Below are 10,612 nucleotides of genomic sequence, written 5' to 3' on the forward strand. Positions count from 1 at the left end.
ACCCATGAGTAGATAATGGCAGAGTTTCTTCTAAAAGAGAGTAGGACCAAAGATCATACTAGCTAGGATTTTTTTTAATACATGTTCAAAAGCACATTATACTGTAAAATAAATGCTTGTTGCACCCCTGTCCAGTAGTAAACCTAATAATTAGAGTGCTTGATTGGCTACTTCATATGAAAATATAGAATGGAAAATTGTTACATTGAGCATCCATAAATTTCTTTAGTTGTGAAATCCAGAAAAAAATTTTTAATTGTTGGCTTCATAATTCCCCATCTCAAACATCCTAAACCCTTAATAAAAGACATCAACAAAACTGTGAAAAATACATACAGTAAAATGGGGACGGGGCAGGGAGATGAAGCAATCTTTTTACTTTAAACTATTTTGCTTGGTCACTGGCTTCCTAAAAGGTAGCCTCCAGATCCTCAAAACTAGGATTTGATTTCTGATAGTTTTATCCTGACATCAGCTATGGGTTTATCATGGGCCAGGGACAGAGTTTCTGTCCATTCACGAATATTTCCTTTACTTAATCCCTTAACTTTAACTATAGTCCATATCCAAGACAATAGGCATTAAAATATTCAGAGTTTTTTAAAAGCAACATGCAAACGTGTAAGTAAATGAACACAAAGCCATCAGCATAAACAATTTAAAGCACTTTCCTTTAATGAATTCATTATGTGATGAAAAGCTTATTTTTATTCACCACAACAAAACACCAAAAAGAGAATTTTGATGACCCAACGTTTGTTCATTTATTTTCTCTTTAATTTACTTTGATTTACTTATTTCTTACTGCTACCTTTACATTATTCCAATTTATGACAATCTAATTTCTTCTCAGATCATTCTTACATTGATAATTTCAATCATTTTAATAGTCTCTTTTCTAACATTTTGATTTTCTAACATTTCTAATCAACTACAATACTGTAAGTAACTAACTTCTCACAGACAGGATTTGGTCCTACCATTAGTATGGAAATGTCATACATTCAGCAGAAAAAGGTCACTGCTAGTATTATTTTTTTTAAATACACACCATTACTTATATGAGTAGAACAAAGGAAGATAGATATTTGTGATTTGGCTCAAAACTCAAAATCTTCATTTATGGTTTATAACTGCATATATTTACTTTGGCTAATGGATGGAGGATAAATTTAGCTAGACATAACATTTGAACAGAAACAAATATAGCTTGATTTATAGGACAATGCTTTTATTAGGAGTTTAAAGCTTAGCTGTCTCTGTAAATATATGAACAGATATATGCAACCATGTGCAGTGGGTGCAGAGTCTATCAAGTAGCTTAATGCTATCAAAGTACTCCAGTGATAATGAAACTCAAGCCTCAGAGGACAGGAAGAATATTATTCCATATAATGTATTATGCATCAATAGTTTGAGGCGGGCAAATCCTACCAGCCACTCAGGCCACCACAACAGTTAGTGAAAAGAATATTAACTGATTCATGAAATAGAAAACGAGAGAGAAGAAAAGGAAACAAAAGTGAAACCAAAAAATACACATCCTTTCTTTTTTTTCCCTTCTGGCCATCTTTTTCTATCCATCCAGAGTTCCATGGTTGTACTCTGCAGACTCTGCTTGCACCTTCCACTCTCCAAATCTGCATCTGACCCTCCCTCTGCCTCTAATTCTCTTCTCTCATCCCCCCTTTTTTTTTATTTCCCATCAAAGTTCAAAGCCAAGTATATATCTGTTGTCATTCAGCCCCCAATGTTGACTTGTTAAAGCTGCTAATTCAAATCAATCCATTATGACCATACTCTAATTCCATTAGATTAATGATTAATATGTATCACACAGCCCATGACATTAATTCCACCTGAGCAATATTTTTTTTATTTCTGTAGAGAAAAAGTACTTTGTCACAAGCAACATATTTTAAAGAAGATTTGCTGAAGTCCCTTTGCCCCGTAATAATATCTGCTTGTCATTTTGGTAAAGATAAATTGGGTCCATTACCAGGAAATAGTGTCTATTGCCAATTTTTAAACCAAAACTGCACCCTGATCTTCAAAATCCCTTTCTATTGATTGCTATCATATCAGATTATGTTGGACAGACATAATTTAGACAATTTAAGGCCATTTATCATTGCTGCATAAGAAATTGAACAGTTTTTATTGATGTTTACCCAGGGGCATGTGCTTCATTTCTCGCTGTACTGTAGGAAAAACTAACGTACTCTTAATATCAGGCAGATTACATAAATTTGCATGGGTATTTTGAAAAGATAATACCAAAGGGGTTGAAGTAGCACAGAGAGAAATTTTTTCAACTTCATTATTTTCCAAAGCAGCAAGATTACCAACCAGCTTTGCAAAACTTTCCCTGTTGAGCTTAAATATACTACATGCTCAAGTGTTTTAATTTTAATTTTTAAATATGGAGGAGGACTTGCTCCTGAGTATCAGGAGTTTGTCAACTTAATTAAACAATCCCTGTCATTTTGTGAAGACACATTAGTAATTTCCTCCTGGCTTTTCTGGCCCCTTGCTTCCCAGCCTTGTATTCCGAAGGTCTCTTACTATTTGCTTCTCACCTCTTTGACTTACAGTCTCTGCTCAGAAGGAGTTTCCTTATCAGGCACACATCATAGAGATATGTTTTCATGCCTGCTCCTCTTTTTATTGTTGCTGTTTACCAAAGACGAGAATTCCCTGTATTTTTAAAAAACCTGATTGGAGGAATATCTGTCAAAAATTAAATGTTCAACGGGAATGCTGTGGAAATTTTGTGAAATAAATTTGGTGGGTGGAATGGCGGCTTCTTGTTCATTTATATTTTCATTTTTTAAAAAAGCCTTAACGTTTTAGGCACAGTGACCCAATGAAAAAATCTCACATGATATATGTCCACATACATTTGTGTATATGGACATCTACATGCATATATAAAATCATTCGATACATATACAGCTTTTTTAAATGTAAAGAGAAAGAATTGAGAAGAATGTCTTCTTATTCCTTCAGCTTTCCAGTTAGGACCTACCTAAGCTTGTCTTCCTAACACCCTCTGTCTCCTGATAGCAGCTTTCATCCATCCCCATGCTCCTTGGCGTGATCCAAGAAAGCAAATGTTGCAACCCAATAATATGCCTCAAACAGTCCGTGTGACACAAGTAATTGTCACAAGGATTATGAGAAAAAGTCATCCAAAATATAACTAATTAGCCCCCTTTTGTCACTGCCCTACAATGACATTTACAGTAGTCTTTTTATGATAAATACAAAGCATTCAACCCATACCTATTTTTTAAAGCAAGAGTACAATTCAATAGTTTATTGCTCAAACTTTAACTAGCTTTTCCAAGCTAGACTTGAAATTATACACTGAACCTAAATTATGTTTGAAATAGGTTCCTGTATATAGTTTAGAACAAATGATTTCCAGATGCGAGTCACAACTCAAAAATAGAGCCTAGAATTCAGAACTGTTCTGTTACATTATAGAATTTGTAGGCTAAGGCAAAATGAAGGCTCAAAATCTGCTGAAAGCATATATTTTTGGTCTCTGCTCCTAGGAGAATGTTCATGATAGATGCTATGGAATTTCTGTCAGTTCCTAAAATAACCAAATATTCTACTTCTGGAAACCTAAATAAATAAGTAAATAAATAAATAAATAACACAGTTCTTTCACATAACAGCATAAAATTAAAAATCAAAGATTTGGAGAAAAATCCATTAGCTGGAATAGTTCAGAGCAGATCTAGGCAAATGGGTTGCATTGCCTCTATGCTCCCATTCCTTTCACATTTTGGATTTTCTCCCCCCTCTATTACCAGATACATAGTCTCCTGCTTTGGGAAAAGGAAATATAAAAACAGTCCATGTGCTTCATGCTTTCACCGAATGGTTTTCTTTTTCCAGACCAAAAAATGTTGCAGAATCATAAAATAATTTCAGATTCATATTTTTTGTGACATCTATCCCTATTTCAGCAACTAGAATGTATGCAGCAGCTTACTGATGTAGAGACAATGCAATATAGAAGAAAAAGACCAGAATTTTTTTTTGGGAGAACTGGTGTTGAATTCCAACTACATTGTCCACTAACAAGGAAAGATCTCTACGAGTTTCGATTTTCTCCTCTGCAAAATGAGAATACTACCTAGTTTTCAAGAATGTTGAAAGGGTCAAAAATAATGTATATAAAGTCACTAACACAGTCGTTGACACATAATAGGTGGAAACATGAGACCTGTTACGTTACTGGCATAATAGGAACAAACAGAATTCCCAGGCCTATACTCTCGTTCATTCTGCAATACCTCCCTGGACCTGTCTATATCCAAGAGTCTCATTATTGCTAGTTATCGCTAATATCTCTGTAAGAAAGAGCCCTGTTGCACTATAGATTTAGGTCTGCACTGGAACTTGCTGGAATAAATGGAAAACTAACTACCCTCACATGAACCAAGTAAACCACATATGCCTTTTTCCACCTTTTCAGTGTTCTTTTTGACAAACCTTATCATAACCTATATTTTAAAAAGTACCAATAGTTTTTCATTCTTGGGCTTCATTCTTGGTGCAGGCCATGAGCTGTACTCGCCTTGCACCTCAACTCCCTACCCCTGACCTTAGCCAGGTCTTCCAGACTGCTTGTGGTGGGCCTCAGAGCAGAGTGGCCAGCATGGACTTGAGGCTGGGGCTATATCCCCAGTTCAGATCTCTGAGACACTCAGGCCTGTGCGCTCAGGAGCTGCCCTGATGAGGCCCCATGGCCCCAGTCCAGGCCGTAACATTACCTTTTCTGAATGTGCCACAAAGCAGATCCTTGACCACCAACCCCAGGCCTACAGACCTGGCACAGAGGGGCAAGTTCACCTCCTTTTGGCCTTATCACCAAGCACCTTTTTCCGTAGAGCCACTGACTGAGGAAGGCTCCGAAACTTCTAGCCCAGCGGGCCAAGCCACAGCTGCATGGGCAAGCACCAGAAGCAGCCAGGATGCCGGGATAATGCTGACTACAGGCACCACCACAGGGTCAACTTAGACAAATATCACCGGCGTCACTTGGGACAAGGTGGCAGGAGGCATTACCATGTAAAGAGGATCCGGAGCTTCTGCCCAACTGTCAGCCTCGATACAATGTGGACCTTAGTCAGCGAGCAGACACGGGTACATGCTGCCAAAAACAAGACTGGAGCTGCACCCATCACTGATGTGGTCCCCCTGGGCTAGTGCAAAGTTTGGAGGAAGGAAAGCTCCCAAAACAGCCTGTCATCAAGAAGCCCAGATTCTTCCATAGAACAGAGGAGAAGATTAAGGGGCAGTGGGAGCCAGATGTGTCCTGGTAGCTTGAAGCCTTGTGAAGAGAGGTTCATTAAATGCTAACAAGTGATTTCAATCAATCAATTAATTAATTAACAAGTACCAATAAATTATAGGTAAATATGTGCATGTAGTGTAATGTCTGTTTGAATAAAACACTGTTTGAATATTACACTAGATAAATCTGACAAATCTGTCTCTCCTTCCCCACTATTTCTCCTGTCTTCTTTCTTGCCTCTCTCTCATCCATGGAAGGGCTGATTCTAATCTTACTCTAAGTCCCAGCTCGAAGGTCACCTCTTCCTTGAAGCCTCAAGGGGCAATTCCAGACTCCTTTATAATATCATGATACTATAGTTACATATTTTTCATGGTACTTATTATTAGCAAACAAGTGCAAATGCACATGCCAGGAAGCTGGAGATAGCTTTCATCTTCTATCCATAACAGGAAGTCATTTCAACAGTTAGGTAGGTGGCCACACACCTTCTGTCATTCCCTTCATTCCTGACCTTTCATTACCTGGCACTGTTCACCTGGCCCACTGCAAAGTCGGGAAACTAGTCTTTCTGTCTCCAGGTCTGCCCCTCAGCTATTTCTCTCCACACAGTTAACAGAATGTTCTTTGTAAAGCACCAATCTCATCATAGCACCAACTTTGTAGCTTTTTTTCCTTTGCATTATCTATTTCATAAATCTCCAAGCCTAGGGCATGGCTGCATGTTCTGTGCTGAGAAGGGAGACTGGGGCAGGGGTTGAGATTTTGGGGTTTAGAACTCTCTGGAGCTTGCAGCCTGGCTCTCTTCCACTCACCAGCCCCGGGACTTGGGCGCATAGCCACCCATCACTTTCAGCTTGAACTTCTCCCTATAAAATGAGGATTTGGGAGGAGCATTAAATGCCATAATGAATCTATACCGATGAGCAGAGGCTCTCCTCCATGTGAGTCCCTTGGCAAATGGCCATCATTCTTAACGCGCCCCTCTGCTTGCAGCTCTACCCGCATGTACTAAGCTCACATCTGACTCCACATGATGGCAGTTCCCAGAGGAGGTGCCACTCTCTCAGGACTCTCCATCCTTACTTTTTTAATAGGAGCAATAATAATATGTAGCAGGTGTGACTCCAGACCCACAATTTTGGGCATTCAAGAATAAAACTTATTTTATTACAACTAAAGATAGCTTTTTATTTTGAGCTCCTTCCCTCCAGGAAATGGAAATGTACTATCCATCAATTCACAAATCCACCTCCCTTTTACCATCTCCTTGGGGCCATGTCTATGTTCTGAGACATTTGTCTAGCACAAGGGATTCAGTGATGTTCATCAATCCAAGCTCACATCCCTGATAATTGTACTGTCTTCATCTAGCCTTTGGCCATTGGTAGGCACTTCTGGGAAATTTCCTTCTTATTTCTATGCCCTTCTTGGCCACTCATGTATGCATCTGCCTCACTCTAAAACTCCGAGACAGTCTCTGCCTCGACTTCCCAGACAGTGATTTCTTGTCTGGGGTCCTGCCTGCTCCCTGAGTATAATCGTGTCTGTGTGTGGAAACCCCAGGTCCTCTGCAGAGGCTCCGGCCTCCCTCTCCCACCCCTTTCGGTGGTGGGAGTAAAGGAAAAGTACAATGTCCCTTCGGAGGGGTCCTCCAGCTGAGACCCCATGACTCCATCTAGTCTGACTTGGAGTAGTTTTTCCCAAATTAAGTCCTTTAGAGTCTATTCATTTTACACCACACAAATTTGTCTTTCTGTTTATAGCTGTAACAAATTTTTCATAGAAGGAGTGAAATCAACAACCTACCTGCTCCAGTTTTGAAAAGTAGAGTGATAATAGGCAATCTTGGAAGAAAAAATATATTGCTTACATTTCAAAATATTATCACAATGCAATACTGAAAATAGCTAACATTTATTGGGTGAGTGAGACAAATACATCCTCATACAATTTACAATCTGTATCAGTCAGGGTCCCAGCAGGCAACAGATGGTGCACTCAAATTAAGACACTGTGAGTAGGGTTTAATAAAGGGCTATTTGCAAACTTGTGGGAAGGGTGTAGATAAACTAAAAGAGATAATCCAGCTCCCTGGGGCTAGGGATGGTGTGGGTTGGATTACCGTCCTTAGACCCAAAGAGACAACAGCGAGCAGTAAGTGGAAGCCAGAATGAGAGAGTCCTGGAGAACAGCCACCTTGAAAGGGGCAGTGGCCTGTATTTAAGAGGTAGGAGGCCAGAGGGAACCTTGCCAGGCAGAAGCCTCTGGAATAAGCTGCCACAACTTCACTCTCTGCCCTCCGTCACATCTCCTTTCAGAAACTGCCCACAGGAAGTTAGGACACGATGAGACCTGCAGATGTAGCCCATGCAGGTGGGCTTTGTGGAGCAGACAGCAAGATGAGGAAGACTGGAAAGCGGGTCCAGAGGGTCAGATGGAAGATATCCAGCACATGGTGCGTGAGAAAACTCCCATGTAGTGGTCAACTCGGGCTGAGTGAGCTCTGGCTGCTCTGACAAAATGCTGTAGGCTGGACAGTTTGAAGAATGAGCCTTCCTTTTTCACAGTTCCGGAAGCAGTAGGTATGAGATCTGGGTGCCAGCAGAGTCAGGGTCTGGTGAGAGCTCTCTTCCTGACTTGCCTATTCACATGGTCTTGCCTCTGTATGTGCATGTGGAGAGAGAGAGAGAGAGGGAGGGAGAAAGAGATGTAACCCTATCAGGAAGGCCCAACCTTCATGAGATAATCTAACCTTAATTACCTCCAAAGACCACATCTTCAAGTACCATCATCTTGGGGGTTAGAGCTTTAATTTATGAATTTAGAGAGGACACAAACATTTAGTCCTTAACAAACTCAGATAATGCTTTCTTAGTTATGCCTTCCTCATCTAGCAGAATTGACCCTTCTTGCATTTATGCAATGTTGCAATATTTGGTGCATATAGAATGTCCTCTGTGAAGGACATACAGTGTATTGTATTTGTGTGCACTTGTTTATTCTCTTTCACCAGACTCAGTGCCTTAAGAAGGGAGAGAAGGCTTTGCTTGTGTGTGTGTGTGTGTGTGTGTGTGTGTGTGTGTGTGTGTGTGTGTGTGATACCAATGACAGTACCTAAAATATAGTGTGCTGGCTGAATGAACAGATAAGTGAATAAATGCCTTTTCTCCATTGCTCGGGATCAAATTCCTTAAAGGACAATCCTTTCACAGATAAATAAACTAATTCATGGGATCTTCCCTCTTCCTGATAAAATATGTGTTGTTTAATCATGGCCTTCTGTAGGTAATACCCTGGTCTTTGTCAAATACAGACTGATTTGCTCTGATACTGTGAATTTTAGGCATAGCAAGAGAAAGGAGGAGGAGACGTTTGTGGCAGGGTGATAAAGTATATGCTATATCTATGTGGAGGCAGGCATGTCTATTAAGTTCCCTAACTTGTCAACTAGAGCTTACTGGAACTGAATGCAAAGTTAACATGAATTCAGCAGGAAGCCCTTATATATAGTACCATCTAAAGTTATAGTACAACTTAATGTACTGTTTATGCCAGAATAATGTTTTCTGGTTTTGAATAACGTATATATCTACCAATAAATTGATGTTACCAATCAATGACCTAGTTCACTCAGAAGTGCAAACTCAGCTGTGCAGTCAGTGCACTGCCCAAAGACCTTTGATCAAGAAGGGGAGATGGCTCTTCTCACTAACTTTGGGCCTTGACATGGGCTGCCTGTACCGGAAAAAAACAGTCCTTCTTTCTTCACCTGAAATGTAATTAATGGATCCCATAAGGGTTGGACCTAGAGAAAGCACCTTTTACAATTTGCTGAGAGGTCTCTATATGCCGGCAGCAGCACTGACCCCAAGCTCACTGCAAATTCAATATATCCAAATAAGCTCTTCATCCCATGCCTCTCTCATTTCACAGCACAATCTTATCTTCAATGTGTTTGTTCAAGATCAGGGTATTATTTTCAGACCCTATCATCTCCTTTAACCCTTCTATCAGTCACCAATTTAAATGTTCTTAGTGAAATGAGGAGGGATGTGAAAAGAAGTATGTTGTATACTACTGGGTGCCAGGGACTAGAGTAGCTGTTTAGGAAGAGTAAAAAAAAAAAAAAAAGAATATAAGACAAAGACCAGGCTCTCAAATATTGAATCATTTCTTTTGGCAGATAAAATAGAAAGCCATGGAATGACAAATAACTGGGAAAACGCCAAAGGATAAGCATAGAAATAGCCAGTACAGACCCTGGGTGCCCCTGGCTCAGCACCAGTTTCCCTGTCATCCCCAGGCCTCTGGTGACCTCCAAGAGGGGGACTAGGGGGAGGTAGTGACCTCTAGCTCCACCAGCTTCCTCCTCTGTTGCCACCCAGCACAACTATTGATATCTTCTAAATCTTCTGCAAGAAGTGAATATGGGTATTCTTAGAAAATCATATTAGTTTTTTAAAAATATTTATTTATTTTGGGGAGAGTGCAAGCGGGGGAGGGCAGACCGAGGGGGACAGAGAATCTGGAGGGGACTCTGCACTACAGGCTGATAGCAGTGAGGCTGATATGAAGCTCGAACTCACAAACTGTGAGATCATGACCTGAGCTGTAGTCGGACACTCAACTGACTGAGCCACCAGGTGATGGACCTTATTATTTTTAATAATGGAAAACAAGCTAAGTAAAAACAAACAATTTGTGTAATATGCAAATGCATGTTTAGGATGACCCACTGCAAATATTTTACTCACGTTCTTCTAAAAATAATTTTTTAAAGATTTACACCACTTCACATTTTTAGGTTGACATCTAAAGTTTTTCAACATATCTCTAAGTAGTTGCAAGGGATATAATTTCTGGCATGCTGTAAATACTGACTTGTTTCAGGAGAACTGTCATGGAGTCCATTTCAATATACCCAATGGAAAGTTATCAGAGCAAGCTGACACTCTCAACATCTATTTTAAAAATACATGGCCAGGGCTAAAGTCTGGGACTGTGATGCCTCCCGTTTTGGTTTTCTTCTTCAATATAACTTTGGCTAATCGGGGTCTTTTGTGGTTCCATATGAATTTGAGGATAGTTTGTTCTAGCTTTGAAAAGAATGTTCGTGCAATTTTGATGGGGATTGCATTGAATGTGTAGACTGCTTTGGGTAGTAATGACATTTTCACAATGTTTATTCTTCCAATCCATGAACAGGGAATGTTTTTCCATTTCTTGGTGTCTTCTTCAATCTCTTTCATAAGTTTTCTATAGTTTTCATCATATAGGTCTTTTATATCCTTGGTT

The 10,612-nt window shown here is 39.8% G+C and overlaps 1 pseudogene; it reads left to right on the plus strand.

Annotated features, from left to right (window-relative positions):
* Positions 1-4,965: 4,965 nt before the first annotated feature.
* LOC115278435 lies at positions 4,966-5,347 on the plus strand (annotated as a pseudogene).
* Positions 5,348-10,612: the final 5,265 nt, after the last annotated feature.

The sequence above is a fragment of the Suricata suricatta genome, chromosome 14, assembly GCF_006229205.1.
Source record: "Suricata suricatta isolate VVHF042 chromosome 14, meerkat_22Aug2017_6uvM2_HiC, whole genome shotgun sequence".
In the NCBI taxonomy this organism is placed as follows: domain Eukaryota; kingdom Metazoa; phylum Chordata; class Mammalia; order Carnivora; family Herpestidae; genus Suricata; species Suricata suricatta.